Below are 21,108 nucleotides of genomic sequence, written 5' to 3' on the forward strand. Positions count from 1 at the left end.
AACACGATTCACCAAAGCATTGAAAAAAATTGCACCTAATCATAAATTCATAAGACCAGCTTAAAAATTATCTGTTTGAACTATAACAACAATCACAATACCTTCCTTGGTTGAGTTTTCAATAAGATAGGTAAAAGTTCTGCGACAAAATGCTCGGATCGATTGGAATCGATTTTGACAGTTCTTTTGCTCGATTGGAATTTTGTGTTTCAGATGTCACTTCTCTTATATACAGGTTCACTAGTTCGACTTCCCTGACTTATTAACCAGCGATGAATACCATCCTTAAAAAAGTTACACGCTAAGAAATTTTACATACTGAAACCGTAAAAAGTATTGCTGATCCACTCTTTTTTTCTATTTCTGCGATAGCTGATTTGGGCTCCCGTAGGGTACCACTGTAAAAAAAATTACAGTATTCAAGAAAAAAATGAGCATTGTTTCACATAAGGATTATTTATCGACTGAAATTAAATCGGATGAACAAGCGGAAAACATTGAAAGATGATTTAATAAAAAGTTGTCAAACAAACATGTATACCAAATATTATTATCGGATTATCTATTGTTTATAAAACAAAAAATTGTGTTTGCCTTGAGCTTGGTCAATCAGCGGTCAAAATCACGGAAAAATGAATAATAAAAAAACCCTGTTTGCGATGGGGTCAATCAGCGGACAAATTCACAAAAAAAAATGAAAACCTGTAGTTGTTTAAATAAGTTTAGAGTTCGACGACACGGTAGCGATCATGCATTGAATGTTGGATTTCGTGCTATGTTTTGCAGTCGGAGTTATCCGTATAAAGTTTAACTGAAAAGCGGTTAGCGTGTAGAAAATCGTCAGATTTTATACTGATTTGACAGATCGCACAAATTTCGCAGTTATGAGTGCGCAGTCCAATTTTTTGCGATGCGAATGGTATTATTTCCTATAATAGATTATTCACCGCACACAACTCCTTTTTTTAACTTCTCATATATGATTTGTTACATTTTAACGACAAAATAATTGAATTCGACCAGCATATAAAGTATCAAAGACGCATTTATCGCATCAAAAATCTTCGTCATGCCAAATTCGTTGATTCTCAGGCTATGGAAAAATGTGTTTTCAATAATGTGGATTGTTTTTTGTTTTGTCTGGAATTTTAACGCCCGTAATTAATTCAATCTCAATGAATACTAAGAATAATAATATTTCATTCCGATGACTTCATGTTTTGTCCTCTCTTGCAAAATAATTATTTGAAGATTGATTCAAGAATTTACTTCTTAACTTTTCAATGAAATTAGTGAGTAAGAGTGAATTTTTTAACTGTGTTTGATGCTCCGGCTAGCCTACCGCACGGAAGGCTACCGTCGCGCGATTAGAAATTTTCCCAGTAACCGCAATACATATTGCTGATCCACTCTTTTTTTCTATTTCTGCGATAGCTGATTTGGGCTCCCGTAGGGTACCACTGTAAAAAAAAATTACAGTATTCAAGAAAAAAATGAGCACTGTTCTACATAAGGATTATTTATCGACTGAAATTAAATCGGATGAACAAGCGGAAAACATTGAAAGATGATTTAATAAAAAGTTGTCAAACAAACATGTATACCAAATATTATTATCGGATTATCTATTTGTGGTGTTCTTCCATTTTCTTCACCAAATTATAAGAAACTTTTCCTCCTTAATTCCGGATTGACACGACACCGAAATATTTAAACTTCACTTGTACATCCGTTGCCACCAAAATTACTCAACAGAATTAATTAATTTAATTAATTTGGTGAAGAAAATGGAAGAACACCACACTATTGTTTATAAAACAAAAAATTGTGTTTGCCTTGAGCTTGGCCAATCAGCGGTCAAAATCACGGAAAAATGAATAATAAAAAAAACCTGTTTGCGATGGGGTCAACCAGCGGACAAATTCACGAAAAAAAAAAATGAAAACCTGTAGTTTTTTAAATAAGTTTAGAGTTCGACGACACGGTAGCGATCATTCATTGAATGTTGGATTTCGTGCTATGTTTTGCAGTCGGAGCTATCCGTATAAAGTTTACCTGAAAAGCGGTTAGCGTGTAGAAAACCGTCAGATTTTATACTGATTTGACAGATCGCACAAATTTTGCAGTTATGAGTGCGCAGTCCAATTTTTTGCGATGCGAATGGTATTATTTCCTATAATAGACTATTCACCGTACACAACTCCTTTTTTAACTTCTCATATACGATTTGTTACATTTTAACGACAACATAATTGAATTCGACCAGCATATAAAGTATCAAAGACGCATTTATTGCATCAAAAATCTTCGTCATGCCAAATTAGTTAATTTTCAGGCTATGGAAAAATGTGTTTTCAATAATGTAGATTGTTTTTTGTTTTGTCTGGGATTTTAACGCTCGTAATTAAATCAATCTCAATGAATACTAAGAATAATAATATTTCATTCCGATGACTTCATGTTTTGTCCTCTCTTGCAAAATAATGATTTGAAGATTGATTCAAGAATTTACTTCTTAACTTTTCAATAAAATTAGTGAGTAAGAGTGAATTTTTTAACTGTGTTTACTGCTCCGGCTAGCCTACCGCACGGAAGGCTACCGTCGCGCGATTAGAAATTTTCCCAGTAACCGCAATACTTTGAAGTTCGTTTCATTTTACGTGCGGTGAGTTTCGGAGACTCGGTGAATTTTACATACTTTCCCAGTTCTTTCTGTTTTTGAAGTTCCTCTCCGTTGAAACAACTACAAAGCATGTAAAATTGGGGATGACGGCGTTGTGCTTCTCACTCGCACCACCAGAAAATCAGTCTGTATTTTGTATCCTACTTGCACGCACACAACTTTTCCAAAACTGCCGGATAAGTCTTTCCGAAAACATCAAAATTTCTTCGCTCCTCTCGGTAAGTTTGAAAACATTTATTTTTGCTGTATGTTTTATTCAATTTTTGTCCCTAATTTTAGGAAAGTTGTTGGTTTCCTCTAGGTCTCGAATCGACATGCCGATTCCACCATAGACCCGGCCGCAACCAAGCAAACCAAAAAGCATGGGTAATATTTCTATTTTTTTTTTTCAAATTTTAGCAATTTTTTGACCATTTCTTTCTTCTATAGGATTAACTACCTCACCGGCCACTCCCGGATCCCCTGGACACCCAGCCCCAGAATCAGCAGCCCAATGACCAGCCCAAGCTAACCGATGTCTCGAAGTGACCAATGCTATAACGGTGGTTTCTGGTTTACCCATCATGCTATGGCTACTTCAAAGTTATCCCCAGCGAAGAACTTCTCGGGTGAGCCAACGGAGCCAGTTTGCTTTAATTTTATGGTTTATAGACAATAAATTAGCATAATGATAATAATTAAAAAAAAATGATTCAATTCAAATGAAAATATCCCTGCTTCTAAATGAGTTCAGAAATGTTCCTAATTTGTGTGATTTTAACATACTTTTCAGTTCACAGAGCCCTACGTTCTTTTTGCGTACTTTCTACATACTCGTCCATACCAGCCTTACAACATAATTTTTCGAATCATCCTTTTTACATACTAGTGGCTTCCTGCACTTACGGGTTGTTTTGACTTCTTTTAACATACTTTTGTGTAAGATTTTTTAAGGGTGTAGCCCATTAGGCCGGACAGGGGTGCCAAGTGGTTTTGATAAAAATCAGGACACCGCAATGATAAAAATCAGGATTTATCAGGACACCACTAAATTGATGAAAATAACATGCAGCTCTGCTTAGATTGCATAATTAAAGGCGAAATACAGGTGCTGAAGGCGCCTGAAGTTATGCAACTACAGCGAGAAGAACTTTCTATGCCCTGAAGTGAACATCGATAGACACTATTTAAATATAATTTGAACCAAAGATTATCATCGGTTAAATTAGTTCAACTATTTTATAGAAGATTTGTTTGATTTTCTCACCATTTAACAATAAATTTAGTTAAAGTTTTAGTCCTGAAAAATCAGGACGGCCTCTAAAAAATCTGGACAAATCCTGAAAAATCAGGACACCTGACACCCCTGAGGCCGGAACAAATTTGAAATCCTTCTATTGTCACTTGAAGTTAAAACGTCACGAGGGGGATTAAAAAAAATTATCCGCATTTTCAATAAATTGGAACAAATTGGACAAAAGCTTGCATGCTATTAACTTGCATACGCACAACATCGAAAAATCGCATTATTCTGGTGGTGTGCTATGGTTAACTAAAGAAAAAATTGAAATTTATTCCGGCCATTTAAGCCTAATAACTTTTTTATCTTAACTTTTATCGAAATGCAGTCTTCGGATGAAATATTTATCATAGTTTGTGCCAGGGATGATAACTGTTCGAATGTCATTTGACATTTTTCTGAAGCCTAGAGCGACATTCATCAGTACGAAAACGACCGTAGCAGTCATGTGCTTTTTGGATTTTATGAATGTCATCGCTAAGAAATTCCCTCGAGAAAATATTTGACATTTTCTCGAGGGAATTTCTTAGCGATGACATTTGGGATGTGTTTCACAACTTGCATCGAGATTGTGATAGTCATGGAAAAAAAATGTTACGATAAGCTGATGAAAGTCGGTCGTTGCCTCGATGACATTTATATTGGCAGATGTTATGGCGACATTTAACATTTTGAATGTCACAGAATATAATCGTAACATTCATTGGAATCTCAATGAAATGTCATTAAAATGAATGTCGCGACAGTCAAAACGGTTCAGATTTTAACTTGCGAATAGAAAGCTCTTGATCTATACATGATAGGAATTGATAGGAGAAGTGGTTCGGGGCCATCTGCCACGGCCACGGCCGATCTGGCCGATTCCGGAATCCGAAAAATTAAAATGATCAGAATTTAACTTGCGACACAAGACTATAGTTCTACTGAGCCACGCCGGCGATCATTGAATTCAAAATGTCTTGATCGTTGCTAAAATTTTATTTGGGAAATAATTTAAAAACTTCTTTAATTTCACTGTTTCATGTATGCATAGGGTTGCCATCCGTTCCGCAAAAGCGGGACATGTCCCGCTTTTTTTAGAAAATGTCCCGCCGTCCCGCTTTTTTCTTAAAATGTCCCGCTTTTTCTGACGAAACTTTTGTGGTAGACTCAACCCTCTTTTATTCTACCTATTCAAAATAGCTGGTCCGTGCTTGATGAAAACGCTTCTTTTAAAGTCTCTCCTCGAATCATTTATGGTTTTCAAAACTGCAAATGTGATAACTTAAAACTCAAATTTAAGTTTAAACATGGCATTCACCGAAAAGGCAGTAAAAATTAAACAAGTAATACTTTTATGAAGTTTTACTGACTTACACTGGAAAACAAAATTGATCCTCAATTTAAATTCATTGGTTCAACCCAAAAAAGTTCATGTCAACCAAATTTAATGTTTTTTGAGTTTTTTTTCTCAAAATAAGCAGCATTTTTTAGAAGCTTATATAAGACATTATTACATAACTTGTTTAGTTCTTAGCATTTAAGGTAGCCAGAATATTTTCCGGACATATTCAGACATAATCCGGGCAATTTTATCTACAAACCTGTCAAAATCCGGGCATCTGATTTCAAAATTTTCTACCCAAAATTCGGGAAATATGTGGACAAATTTGTCCAAACTACGGGTTATTTGATAACAATCAAAAGATTACACTTGAAAATATATTTTTTTATATAAAACAGATCAACAGATCAGATCATAAAGCAGATTTCAAATCGTATGGTAGGCTTCCGAAAAACTGTTCATGATTATTTAGGTTAAACTTGCTCAAAAAATAACCCTTTTAAATTTGAGTGTTTATTTGATCAATTTTTGGAACGGAAATGAATAAATCTGTGCAAAATCCAGACATTTTTCTACGAAATCCGGGCAACCGGGCCGGAACGAACTTTTTCTTAATTTTGTGACAAATACCCGGCATGTACGGCGGGTAAAACCGGGCAATTTCGCAAGCTTATCTAAGCATCACCATAACAATCTGGATCAGTTAAGCATTCTTTGAGCACGTTCTAGCGATGTCAACATTTACGATTGAAGAAAATATTCTTTAAGTTGTTTCCAAATGATGATGGCTCCAGATGATTCTCCCGATTCCTAGCAGAATCTTTTGAATGAGGAAAAACTCTAATTCTAGATAAAATAGGACAGGACCAAATTCTGATTTAAATTTTCCAATCTAAACTTAGAAATCCGAAATTTGAATTGACATCAAAAATAAAAATTCGTATAAAATTCGAAAAATCTGTGAAATCTGTGATTCTTCCCAAAATTCTGATTTCTATCACACAGGTTCTGTGATATAGAAATTAACTCAGAATTCTGTAAAATTATAGATTTTTCTGTGATTTCGGCAAACTTGCTTTGGATTTTGGACAACAACATTTTCGACTCAAGTTCTCGCAGTATAAATATTTTAAACAAAATTCGTGCATCCATATTTTATTACTTTCTACGAACTATTTATGCTGAAGGAACATATAAATATTTATAGGAATGATCATAAAAATCAGGTTTACCTATACGAATTTCTTGAATGTCCCGCTTTTTTTCGGCGATGTCCCGCTTTTTTTCGTGAAATGTACCGCTTTTTTCTGAAAGTATCTGGTAAGCCTATGTATGCAGCATTTTGAATTTAACGATTTAAGGTGGACGTGAGTAGTCAATTAAGCTAAACTAGTAGTCGCAAGAGATAGTTTTGAAAAGGTAGAAAAGGATGAAAGATCATCACTCGCTTTAGGGCCTATAGATTACCTCTGCATCCTGGTCGGAATTATACATAAGTACTATATTTTTAAACTCAAAATTTATAATTCAGTATTGAAAGTTAGAAAGTTAAATTATAACTCATCATGCTGAATCCGGAATTCAACTTAAGAGTTTAAAATTTAAGATTTAAGAATGGGAAATTCAAAGGAGCCGTTCAGATACCACGTGGACTGAAAAGTGAGATGTTTGATCCCCTCTCCCTTTCTCCTTGGACAAGTGTGAACTTTTGGCAAACCCCTATGCCCCTCTCCAGGTGTCACATGGACATTAGACTGGCCCATAACGAAAAAAATCCTTACATTCCACGCGGCACCCCCTAGGTTGGTGCCTTTAGGTGAAAAAATGACTTTCTGAAGGTTTCAGGTCATTTGGCAGAAGCACGAGCTGGCGCAAAGGACTTGAAATTTGTATGGAGATTTTCGGCAAAATGTATGAAAAATCGACATACTTTCACTCTTTGTATTCTAAAATATGTTTCCAGTATGCTAGAAAGCTCAGAATTTCAGGAATTGTAGTTCAAACAATGACAAACTAGTTTGTAGAAGATTGTGACGCGATTCGAGTTGACTGTAATGAGTTATTTGCAATTTAATGTGTGATATAATAATGTAATATAAACGCAAAAAATTCTGAAGAAAGATCATTTAAACCAAAACTCTTTTCTAATCACAAAACAACGCAGCAGTTAGTAGTTTTCAAACCTTTCTTTCAACTTTTTACAAAAATATTTTCCATAAAACAAGCTACAATTTTGCCGAGGACACAAACTTTCAATCTGTTATTCTCATTGAGTGACAATGCGATCAAGTTAGTACTAATAATCCACTTATACACCGTTCACGATATATCGATGAAAGCGAAAAAAAATCACACATTCAATTGCAGATAACTCATCACAGTAAACTCGTATTGCGTCATAATCTTCTACAAACTTGTTTGTCATTGTTTGAACTACAATTCCTGAAATTCTGAGCTTTCTAGCACATTAGAAACATATTTTAGAACACAAAGAGTGAAAGTATGTCGATTTTTCATACATTTTGCGGAAAATATCCATACAAATTTCAAGTCCTTTGCGCCAGCTCGTGCTTCTGCCAAATGACCTGAAACTTTCAGAAAGTCATTTTTGGACCTAAATGCACCAATCTAAGGGGTGCCGCCTTGAAAAAAATGTTGTAAAAATCATCCCATACAAATTTGGGCCAGTCTAATGGACATATTCGATTTTTTTTATAAAACATTAGTCAGATATTATCTTTTTGATTTTTTTTATTGGAATCGCAGATTTGAAATAACGATTTATACTGATTCAGAAGAATGATTGAAATATTGAAATTCAATAACTATCAAATTTATCATTTGCTTGGAAGGAGCTTAATTACAAATTGTTATTAGCGCTCATTCAGTAGATGAGAGCGATGACCCTTGTTCCCTGAGAGGAATGATTTTTCAGCCCTATCCCGAAAGCGAAAAAGATTTTACAAATTTCGTGCCGTGCTTAAAACTGGATAACGTTGAAAAGCAACTTCGGTTTGCACGAGATATTTTTGTGCTTATGAAATCATTGAATCTCGAGCACTTGTTTAGACTTTATATTAAGAAGAAATTTAATATTTTTAAGTAGTTTTGTTTCAAATGGATACCTTTAATATTATTTCCGTACCCTAAGTTGCAATGGGTTAACAGCTGCGGTGTGTATGTTTGTGAAAATGATGGATCAAACCATCATTTTCCTGACAGTGTCGTTACACACAATCTTATTAAACATGGTGTCATAATATGGCCTAAATTAGAAGAGGAGCTGGACATCTTTATTTAGTTTAAATTCAGCAGTAGGTTTAAAGATGTCTATTTTTTTTCATGATCCATGTTGATAAGGGGCCGTTCACATACCACGTGGACAACTTGAGGGGGGGAGGGGGGTATGGAAATGTCCACGCTTGTCCACGGAGAGGGGGGTAGGGGTTTGGGTCATGTCCACGTGGACATACTTACTTTAAAAATATTTTCTCAAGGTAAACAAATATTAAGAGGTTTGAATCAAAATCTTGAAATAGCAAAGCTTTCCAGTTTAAGTTTAAACAATTAGTAGCTACTTAAAAGTAAGTGATAAGTATAATAATTTACAAATTTAATATTTTTAAGAATTTGTGATACCAGAAAATTCTTACACGTTTTTTTTTCAAAATCAGCCAATTCTGTAAAAAAAAAGGCAAAAAGAGGTGTTTTCTAACTGTCAAATTATACACAGCAAAAATTATTTCCAGTAAAATTACGCAAATCTCCTGTAACAAAAACGAGCAGGACATTTACCATCATTTTACAGGTCGAAAATATGACTACGTGACATTTACTTTTTAGTGTACAACTTTTTTACAGGACATTTGCTGTAATAAAAAATGGTTAACTTTCAAGGAAAACAATTAAAAATTACAGGTTTTGTTAATTACAGGTAATTTATTATGAAGGTTGCAGTTTTCAGTGACACGTAATAGTCAAAATTTTTTTCTGTGTAGGTATTTAAAAAATACTATTTCAAATCTGTCCACGTGGACATCCGGGGAGGGGGGTAGGTGTTTGCCAAATGTCCACGCTTGTCCACGGAGGGGGAGGAGGGGGTCCAAAATCTCATATTTCTGTCCACGTGGTATCTGAACGGCCCCTAAGATGAATGGGAGTTGAAACACTTGCCCTCCCTTCCGCAGAACAATCGCAACATTTGGTAGTGAAAGTATCACAATTTACCATAATAAAAGTTGATACTTTCAATAGGGCAAAATTCGTTTGGTTAGGTAGTTAGTTAGTTTAGTCTTACAGAATTAGAAATAGAGAAAACGTGCGCTTGTAATGGATGTTAGGTAAAGGTTATGGTATTCGCCTCCCCAATGCTCTAGTAAGTGTGTATTTGCGGTTTATGAATTTCGTTGGCTTATTCTTAAATCAAGCATTTTACAAGAATTAGAGGCTCAATGGATGGAAATGCTGTTGTTGAAGAATGTTATATTTCATTTGGTTAGACTTTTTTTGCTTTTTTATTTAATTATTCACTTTTAGCAGATCTTTACGTTTTTCGATTAGGTTTGAAATTCATCTATGGAAGTATATAATAGAATGTACGGTTTTGAAGAATAACAATGAGTAGGTAGTCCAAATCACTAATTTCGGGCATTTTACAATAGGCACACGGTATATTTTAATAGAACCCCTATGTAAACTTAGCATAGTTTGTCAGAGAGGCTGACCAGAATAAGTGATTAGGTTTTAGAAGAACAGCATTGTGTTCTTTTGACAAGTAGACGATATCGATCAAGACATTAAAGCTAAATTATTACTGGTTTGAGCTAGGCTTCATATTATATATTGATAGATAAAATTTTGGTCGCAATTCGACCAGACCGAACTGAACGCCAATTTGAAAAAAATTTAGTTATCTATTGCAACAGATGCGAAACATGATAAACTACCTATCCAATGAAAATCAGAACATTTTTACTATTTTTACTGATTTTATTAGAAAATTTCAATGTTGCAGACAGTCGAAATGGCAAAAATGCGTTGCGCCAAAGTGAACTGAGAGCCAGCTTTGAGGTGAAGATGAAAAGCATGTTTGGGTCATGAAACTGATTTTGTGCGAAATAAGCTTATGTTTGTTGGTTTTTTTTCTTTTCAAAACAGTTCTTCGGTTTGTCAGGAACTAATATCTAACAAATTAAATGGTAAGAAACGTTCCCGTAGCTAAAAACTTCATGTTGCGGATTGTTAACATTTCGTTCAGCCAAACTGAACCGAATCCCTTGAATTTTGTTTTCCAATTTACTTAAGTGAATGTTAGGATTTTTGACATTTAACGATAAAAGATGCTTTATTTTATTGCTCACTGTCGTTCAGAACGCAACCGGTAAGTTAAAATCACAGATATTCCGCTTTTCAAAAGTGCGAAATTTGTATGGCTCGGTTCACTCTGGCTCAACGAAAAAAAACATTTTTCAAGCATCAGTCATACTCGTTGGGTGCTGCTTGTAAACCGCCTATAAGTAGGCTCCTACGTTTAAAACAAATTGCCCATTCAAATGATGGTGCATGACAATTTTTTAAACATTTTTGTCCGACCAGAGTGAACTGGGTGCAAACATAATGCTATTAAAGTTAAGTTTTCTGCTTGTTGTGTAATCAGAAATCGACCAGTATAACCTCGATGGCTTTATAAGAGTCTAAATGTGATGGTAAAATGATTAAATAAGATATCTGATGAAATGGTATCAATTGGTAGGGCTGTGAACTTCGAACTCGATTTTCTCGAAATCAAGTTTATGGCGTTCAGTTCGGTCTGGTCGAATCGCGACCAATGAACTAATATCCTATTTTTCTTTTTTTTTCTTTTTTTTCTCTTTTTTTCTTTTTTTGTATGTCTTTGCATGTGACCTTCTAATGATGACGAACGAGCCTTCAAGCCATATCCTCTCAACATTGGACCCCTAAGATGGTTTCGAATCCCAAGGATTTAATGAACACCTATAACAGATTTCTATAACATGGTGAGAGCGTTCCATTATATTTTATTGATTTAAATTATATATAAATAATGTAGTTAGTTTCGTTGGGATTAATTAAGCGACCTGTCTCAAACCGCCAACGTATTTCCTCCAACTGGTATCATGAGGGGTTAGTTCACTATCTTGTTCTGCTTTAAGTTCATATTCATCCGAAGTGGATGAAGCCACACCTTTCGGACGAGCAAATAGAAACTGGTAAGATTGGAGTTCCAGCATAGTAGTGCACAGGCTAAAACTTTGTTTACCATAGGCATACGAGCGTGAGCATACCAGCCTGAAGAGCAAAGCCTCAACCACTCCCAGGCCCCAAATAGGGTGAGTACGACAGATGATTAAAAGAAGGCAAAGTTGGTGATGAATGTTTATTTAAGGGTCTTTTTCCGGAGCTGAAAATTGTGTCGTCCGAGGACTAGTGCCGTCTTCTCCCGGAAGCTGAAGCTGCTGCCGGTGGTGCTCAACTCCTGGTCATCTGATGACATTGAGGTCGCTGCAAGTAAGAAAAGGTGAAGAAGAATAAGAAACATGTAAGTACTAGCGCTAGTCAGAAGAAAAAAAGAAGAAGCTGTAGCAAAGTGAGAAGAAGTAATAAGAAGCAGCCAAGCAAGAAGAAGAAGCAGCAGTAAAGAAAGAAGAAGAACGAGAGCGGAAGGAAGAAGAAGAAGAAGAGTAGAAGCAGAATGGAAGAAGAAGAAGAGAATGACGATGAGCAGGAGAAGAAGAAGGAGAAAGAGAAGGCGATAACATGTGGTCTGAGAAAATAAGCAGAATTAAGCAATGATGAAAATAGATGATAAGCAACAAATTTGTTTTGGTTTTGTTTTGTGGCGTAATTTTATGAATGTTAGTGATTTGTGTTTCCTCCCCCATTGCTAGCCGGGAGAGAAGCAAAAGAACTTCAACATTGGCGCCCAACGTGGGGTCAGTCGGTAGAGCATGAGACTCTTAATCTCAGGGTCGTGGGTTCGTGCCCCACGTTGGGCGCCAATGTTGAAGTTCTTTTGCTTCTCTCCCGGCTAGCAATGGGGGAGGAAACACAAATCACTAACATTCATAAAATTACGCCACAAAACAAAACCAAAACAAATTTGTTGCTTATCATCTATTTTCATCATTGCTTAATTCTGCTTATTTTCTCAGACCACATGTTATCGCCTTCTCTTTCTCCTTCTTCTCCTGCTCATCGTCATTCTCTTCTTCTTCTTCCATTCTGCTTCTACTCTTCTTCTTCTTCTTCCTTCCGCTCTCGTTCTTCTTCTTTCTTTACTGCTGCTTCTTCTTCTTGCTTGGCTGCTTCTTATTACTTCTTCTCACTTTGCTACAGCTTCTTCTTTTTTTCTTCTGACTAGCGCTAGTACTTACATGTTTCTTATTCTTCTTCACCTTTTCTTACTTGCAGCGACCTCAATGTCATCAGATGACCAGGAGTTGAGCACCACCGGCAGCAGCTTCAGCTTCCGGGAGAAGACGGCACTAGTCCTCGGACGACACAATTTTCAGCTCCGGAAAAAGACCCTTAAATAAACATTCATCACCAACTTTGCCTTCTTTTAATCATCTGTCGTACTCACCCTATTTGGGGCCTGGGAGTGGTTGAGGCTTTGCTCTTCAGGCTGGTATGCTCACGCTCGTATGCCTATGGTAAACAAAGTTTTAGCCTGTGCACTACTATGCTGGAACTCCAATCTTACCAGTTTCTATTTGCTCGTCCGAAAGGTGTGGCTTCACCCAATAACAGTCATCTAATTATGTCGGCTCTCTGGAAAAGTGGCTCGTATGTGGTATGTTGTTTACAGGCTAATTAACTAGTATTTACCACAATCCGACCCTTTCGCACGATCCTTTTGGCCCTGTGGATTCCTTCGATCGCTGGTTCTTCTGCTGGTTCATCCAACTTTAACTCCCGAAGAATCTTTGCAGTGCTATTGGGATTAGAATGGCAAAGTTGGATCGTGTCCGTTGATCAACAGCAACAACAACTAACCTTCCAAGGGAACGGCTTCCTGTGCCACAAGGTTTGGCCTCGCTCTGGAAAACTGCACCGTTTATATCTTCCGGGGAACAGCCGAACTCACGGGAAATAGCAGCACACTCGCGCAAAATCGACGGAAAAATGCGATGGCGACCAGGATGATGACTAATTGTTAATTTCGTCTTGTTATTGTATGTATGACTTTGGTGTTTTTGGCCGAGAGTTTCATACTCTATATAACCACTTTTCTTCTTTTTCTAGTTAGTTATTTCGAAGACACGGTGTGTCGATATTGAACATTTTTTTCAAATAATGAATCGTGCTTTTTCCAAAAAGCTGAGAGCTTCTTTAATTTTGTCTTCGTTAAAATCTTTTATCAACTCGAAAAGATTGGAATATGTTTCCCAATCATAGTGGTTTCGTATGTGGTTATATTGTATGCAATTAAATAGGGCATGTTCTGTCGTGAAATTTACTGAGCATATTTCGCATTGTTTCGTGTCACGGATACGCATTAGGCCAAGGTAATATGGCGAATAGTCATGTCCACTTAGTAGCCTATTTGTCGTGCGGATTTGTGTGTTGCTCAATTCAGAATTGTAATACCATGGCTTTAAATTAAAGTGGTTTTGAAATTGGTAGAATTTCAAACCCTTCTGTTTATTTTCTGCTATGTCTCTGTACCATTCGTTAGTAGACGTTATGTATTGATTTTTGAAGCGCCTGATAGCGTCGTCTAGCCGAAATTTGTTTTCTAATATAGCCGGACAATCCAGGCCATGTTTGGCTAGTTGGTCAGCATTCTCATTTCCAATAATTCCAACATGTGAAGGTATCCATTGAATTGTTGTGCGTTTCTCTGTTGCTAGGTTACATATATCATAAGTAACTTTATCAAATATTTGATTTTTTTTATCTCTTTTCAGGATTTTACAAGCCGCTTGTGAGTCAGTAAAGATGACTGCTCCCAGGGAATTTTGATTGGGTATTTGTTCGAGTGCTACCCTTATTGCTAGGAGTTCTGCTGACGTAATGCTCACTTCCTGCGCCAGCGCTAGACTTATTCTTTGATTTGATGAATCATCAAAGATCCCAAGTCCGCATTTCGATCCCATTTTTGACGCGTCTGTATACCATTTATCTTGTAGAGGATATTTGGTTCGTATCATTTCTTGAGCAAGTGATTTCATTATTGTCGGGGATGTTATATTTTTCTTCATAGAAGATCCTATTATATGATCTTCAACCGTAATTTTCATTCTGCTACAAGGCCGTGTCTGTAGGTAAAGCTTTTGAAAATCGTCGAAATTTTTAATGTATACTTTTTCTATGTATGTGTACTGTGATTCTTTCTTTAGAGAGTGTATATTTATTGAATGTAACTGTTGAGCAATTAAATCATTTTTATAAATATGTTGAGCAATTCTTTTTTTTGCGAAAAGTTCACGTTTGAACAAAAGAGGTCCTTCTCCACTCAATGCTGCTAACGTGTTTATCGGTGTTGTCCTCGTACATCCTGTTGCTATGCGTAAACCTTGTCTATTAATCGTCTCAAGCATATCACTGTATCGTTTCGATGTGTTTCCGTATAAAATAGATCCATAATTTAAGAAGTTTCCGTAAAGGGCTTTGTGATACATCATCATCACCTTAGGTGTTCCTCCGTGTTTGATTCCTCCTATCATTTTCAACATGTTTTGTCTTTGGATGAAAGTCTGTTTTAATGTTCTGATATGGATTCCATATCGAAGAGTTTGATCTAGGGTTATACCCAAATATTTGTAGCTGGTCACTGTTTCTAGCGTTTCTCCATTTAAAGAAAGAGGGAGTATTTTGTTCGTGGTTTTGAAAATCATTGATTTCGTTTTGGAGCTATTGAGTGTTAACCCTAGTTCTGCAGCTTTCGTTGAAAAATTGTTAATTTCTGTTTGCATTTTTCCAATTGCTTTTTCAAGACTTTTTGCTCTAACAATTTTCAGAAAATCATCTGCAAATTGAAGAGTGATATCATCTGTTTCAGTGTTTGTGTTATGAAGTGCAGCAGTGTAAATGTTGAAGAGTACAGGCGATAATACATCTCCCTGAGGTACTCCACAACTTGTGATGTGTTCTACAGTTCCTTGGTCAGTATGGATTATCATTTTTCTGTTTGCCAGAAAGTTGTAAATCCATGTGACGGTATCTCGTTTGAATCCATAATCAAGCATAATAATCTTAAGTTTGTCGATGTTTACACAGTTGAATGCATTGGAGAAATCGAAGAAAACTCCTATGGTTGTAAAACCCTCTCTTTTGGCGGTCATTATGTAATTTGTCGCAAAAGTCACACAATGTTCAGTTGACATTCCTTTCCGGAATCCGAATGATTGGTCAGGTAGTATGTTGTTGTTTGAGCAAGTGAGTTGGATATCTTTCAATACTGATGCATTCAGTGTTTTTACAATGGTGGGAAGTAGAGCTATAGGTCTACTGGATCCTATATCTTCTGGGGGTTTGTTTGGTTTTAAAATGGGTATAATTTTAATCTCCTTCAATTGTTCATCTAATGTTGCCTTTCGCCACATTTGATTCAATATTTCTAATAATTTAGTAACAGTAACCAAATCCAGGTTTTTCAATGTATAATAGTTAATATTGTCTGTTCCCGGAGATGAACGAGAAGGCTTGTTTTTTATAAAATCATTCCAAGATTCAAGATCTATTATGTTTGTTCTTGTGTTCAATTCAGGTGGTAATGGTTGTTTAAATTCTGGTAATCCAAAGTTTTTAACAAGAAATTTTTCTGCCGTGTCTTTCTCATGGAGAATGGGATTATTTCTGGGATTTTCAATAGGACTTAGTCTTAACCGTTTTACTAAGTTCCAATTTTCTTTAATGTTCCGTGGATCGATTGAACTAGACAGTTCTAGCATTTTATCTTTAATGTGTTTTATTTTAATTTTTTTAAATTTTGCTGTTGCTTTTTTCCATTCTATCAGATTTCCTGTGCTACTAGTTCTATTATAATTTCTCAGCGCTTCCTGTTTAGCCTCATACAGTAAGGAGAGTTCATCGTTCCAATAATACTTCGGGGTATGAACACTGAGCTTTCTATGCTTTTTACGAATTTCATTAGATAATGTGATAAAATCCTGAAATTCTTCAATTTCCCAATGTTTTATTTGAGAAATTTCTTCAGCAATTTTTATACGGTCAAAATAGAACTTTTTTTTTGGTTTGTAGCTTAGTTGTAGTTGTATTTTCAACATAAGGTGTCCACTTCCACCGAAACTCTTTCCCAGTACTTCCCATTTTGCATTATCAAATAAATTTGAAGTGCACATTGACAAGTCAATAGCACTAGGTCTTTGATTAACGTTAGACGGCATATATGTTAAGTCTCCAGTGTTCATAAACAGTAAATTGGAATTTGTAATTAGATCATAAACCAAATTACCTTTGTTGTTTGTTTCTGAGCATCCCCACAACTCATTATGACTATTAAAATCTCCTCCTATAAACACTTTTGGGTAATTAGATATTTCATTTAATAGTATTGGTATACATGTTTCAAGTTCTTGTATAGTGATTCTTGGATTTATGTAAATTGTTACAAGAACCAGGTCGATTGGATGTATTTTTATCCCCAGAGTTTCAAAATTCATGGTTGAGTTGAGTGTGATCTTTTTGAAAGATAAGTCCGAACGCAAATAAATGCCTACTCCTCCAAAACCATCGGATCTCGGTGCTAGTATACGGTGATATCCTTGGATATTCCACCGTTCAGTTAACATTTGATCTGGTTTTACCCAAATCTCCGATAATAGTGCTGCGTCATATTTTCCAGAAAAAATTTCATGTGTAAGTTCATTTTTGTTTGTTTTTAAGCTCTGAATATTTGCTTGTAATATGTTGAACATGTTTCCTATATAAAAGTGTTTCCAGTCCACTCACCTGCTTTTCTCAACTCACCCATGATTTGAGCGGATAGTTCCTCTCCTGGTGTACCGTGAGGTTTTAAAATTTCTACTAATTTTGTGCTAATTTCTTCCATAACTCTATTCCATTGTGTTTGTGTTTGCTTCTTGATTGTCTCTTCTAAATGTTTCTTCAGTTTTTCCATTTCTCCTGTTCTGTACTCATTGCTCAAACCGTTTCCTATGTTTTCTTCCTTTTCTTCTTCCATTCTGCGTTTCTTTACAAACTCCTTCTGCGTCAGACTCGATGCTCCTGTTGTAAAATCTGCTCCTTCTTTTCCTTTATTTTGTCGGCTGTTTATCGGTGTATTGTTCCGTGTTTTTGGTACTTGTTGATAAGATTTTGTTGTCCTTGTTGTAATGTTGGCATACGATTCTGCCGGTGTTGGATACTCTTCAGCGTTTCTTAAAACATCGAACTGGTTTTCTGTTGGTAGTTGATACGATTGTCTTGCTTCTTGATACGTCATGCTTTTCTTTGCCATGGTTGCTTGGATATCGCTTTCTTTCTTCCATCTTGGACATGATTTATCCGTCGTTTTGTGTTCGTTGCTCTCACAGTAAAAACATTTTATTTTTTTGCAATTTTTGTCTACCGGATGTTCCTCTGAACAACTAGGACATTTTTCAACATTTGCTTTGCAGTTTTTTGATAGGTGGTTGTACCTTAGGCACTTGTAGCAGATTACGGGCTTCCTGATGTATGGTTGTATTCTGAAAATAGCAGAAAAAATACTTATGTAAGTGGGAAGAATATTGCTCCTGAATACCACCCCCATTTTGTGCGTTGGCTCTTTTTTTCCATCCTTGAAACGACTCATCCTGAACACTGATTCAATTTCTATGTGGCTTTGGATGTTATCTTTTATTCCATCATCCATGTCTATGGGAATCCCCGAAATCACACCAGTGATTGTCACGAATTGTTTCGGAATGTATGCCTTGAAGTTCTTCAGTTGAAGATTTTTGCATGCAGCTAGACGGTTTGCATCTCTCCAGTTTCCTACGTATACCGTCACCTTATTCCTACCAGTCTTTCGGATGTCCTCGATTGATTTATCGAAACCATTCTGATGTAGGATTTCTCCAATTTTCAAGCGATTGAGTGTCTTCGTTTTCTCAATATCTGTGTTTTCTATTTGTACTCTGTATGGTCGTCCATCACTTGGTTTGTACTCGTAGTTTTTAAAGGTTTTTGTTGCTCTTTCCTGTCCATGCCTTTCTGTAGTCCTATTTGTGTTTAAATAATTGTTGTCCTGGTTCCTGTTTGCTGATTGTTGTAACTCGGTACATTCCATAGAATCATCTCGTAATGCTGATTCATTCCCAGTTTGAAGGTTAGGGGGCCTTGTAATTTTAGATGCTGCTCCATCAGGAGCAGCATCTGCGAAGCTCATCGTTCTTCTTCCGCTGGTTCACTTCACAATGCTGACTATTTTTGCACTCTACACTAAACACGTTAAAATAACACCATTTAGCGACGGTACAAACGACAAAACTGTTAAAATTTTCAAAATATTTTTCGTCAATAAATAAAAATCGGCCTTCCGTGTCGAAATCAAAACACCGTTTTCCAAGTTCGAATGATGAAAAAAAGGTCTTGTTATTATTTTCAGCTGCTGGACGATGATGACAGGTACACGCAACGAATATTTTAGCCATCAATTGTAAAGTTTACTCAAATGATGAAGATGACAGGTACACGCAGATAATAATTTAACAACAAATACGTTAAACAAACTCAAATGCTACATGGACTTAAGGAAGTGCAAGATGGTATAGCCAACGTCTCAAGATCGCTTACTATTCTAAGCTGACTACTCTAAACTTTTATTTCCCTGACCCCTCTACCCACATTTCCTTTTCAGCGTCAGCTTCTCACAGCTATTTAAACGCCACAAAAAAAAAAAAAAAATGGATACCTTTAATATTATTTAATTTTTTTTTACTCTATTGAAAGAAATTTCAGAATTTCAATTTTAACATAATAATAGACTCCAAATAATAAATGAATACAACTGAAAATTAAAATAAAAAAATTAATAAATCACAATTCAGAAATTTCAGAATTGAGAAATGAGAATTCACAATCTGTAATAAGTGTTCATAATTCGGAAACCCAAGTACAGATCACTTAATTGAATCAGAATCTGAAATTTAGATTTTACAATTCGAAATTCATTATTCATAATCTAGACAGCATACATACCAATACCAAAGACTGTATACCTGTATAAATTTCTGGGTTAAAGGTATTCTTACTCAAAATTTTTGAATTTTTATTTCTTAAATTTTCAGAATTCAGAACGGGCTTTCACAGTTTAGTGGATTCCGGATTTAAAAAAAAACTACTGGCGTTACTGGATCTTCGTTGTTCCGCTGGAGATGTGAGCAGTGTTCGTTTTGCTTCTCCCCTAATCAACGTCTATCAAACATCGGTCGAGCTGTACACGACATTCTCAGTTCAATGCCAACTGGGAGCTAACCTTACCGTTCCTTCTGACAGCAGCTGTCACCGTCTTCTTTGACTGCGTCAAATGTGTTTATAAACGACTTGGTGAAGTAGTGCAAATTTTTTGTCTTCATTTTCATAAACATTTTAATGGAGTTTTTAATTGCCAAAAATTGACTTTGGTGCGCGTAATTGTTAGTTGAAAGTTCGGTGCAGCGTTTGTGGGTCAGAGTTCCTCCGGGCGACGCCTATTTTGCCGGATTCGGTCGCATTCCAGTGCTAGCGAAAATCGGAGCGCACCGTGCCAAAAGAAGTGAGAAAGGCTCACCATCCTTTAGGCCGAGTTCATGTGAGAAAGAGTGAGTGGAAGAGAAGAAAAAAAAAGTTGTGGAGCAAGTTTAAAGGCTTGATAGTGGCTCGGGAGTTAGCCAAATCGTATTTTTCCATCTTAATTAATGGGGCTAGCAGGTAAGTCGCATGTTGAACCATTTTTCTTCTGGTTTCCGATCATCTCATGTTAGATTTCGTGAATTATTTTTGTTACCAAATCTCAACTTTTTTCCACGATTTCCTTTTACATTCATGCCGTCTCACTCTTTTGTTGGTGTCCCTTCTGTCTCACATTTCGGGTTCAGTTTGGCAATTTTAGCCGCCGCACGGTGGGTTTGTGTTGTTGGAATAATCAATTTATTGGTAATGAAATAATTGTGAAAATCTAATTTTGATGTTAACCTAAATAAACCGATAAATCGAATATGATTTAAACAAATTTTCAATATGTTTAAAAAAATGTAGAGTTTTGAAGACAGGAAAAAATGCTAATTAGTAAACACATTGTTGCCATCCTTAGAGCAACCGCATCCGCAGTCCATAATATATGAGTTTCAACTTAACTTTTTTTTCAGAATCGGTATAAGAATTTCTTCTAAACTGATGAGATTTGGACCCAATTTAACGCAGTTCTAAACCGTTTTTTTTTATTATTTTTTTAATTCAAATAAAAATCTAGGACATAACTAGAATAACATCTTATAGCTACCCTATAGGTGCAAACTGGAATGGATCTTGCGACTTAAAGTTGCTTACTTCAGGAGACATAATACCTCGAGGATACATAATATATCACCAAGTCTGCTCATCGTTGAGTGGCTGGTCGAAAATGAAAAAATAAGAAACCAGAAAAAAATCCGATCCTTAGTGTAATGGCTGTCAGTGGAGCAGCATACATGAATAGTAGCAAAGATGGGCGGAGAAGCAGCAGAGACGATATCAAAGTATGATAAAAATACAAAAGAATATGAAAATATAAAACAAAACGAAAAGACATGACAAAATTTTATGATAGAAGAAAAAGTGGTATGCCTATTATGACGAAAATGACATTAACATAAAAAAAATTACAAACAAAGA

The 21,108-nt window shown here is 35.9% G+C and overlaps 1 long non-coding RNA gene across 1 annotated transcript; it reads right to left on the minus strand.

Annotated features, from left to right (window-relative positions):
• Positions 1-12,622: 12,622 nt before the first annotated feature.
• LOC129748888 (uncharacterized) lies at positions 12,623-13,472 on the minus strand. Its single transcript, XR_008737858.1, has 5 exons — positions 13,303-13,472; positions 13,135-13,240; positions 13,010-13,077; positions 12,890-12,954; positions 12,623-12,833 (listed from the first exon to the last, which is right to left on the minus strand). It is a non-coding gene; the product is annotated as an uncharacterized LOC129748888 (long non-coding RNA).
• Positions 13,473-21,108: the final 7,636 nt, after the last annotated feature.

The sequence above is a fragment of the Uranotaenia lowii genome, chromosome 2, assembly GCF_029784155.1.
Source record: "Uranotaenia lowii strain MFRU-FL chromosome 2, ASM2978415v1, whole genome shotgun sequence".
NCBI classification, from domain to species: Eukaryota; Metazoa; Arthropoda; class Insecta; order Diptera; family Culicidae; genus Uranotaenia; species Uranotaenia lowii.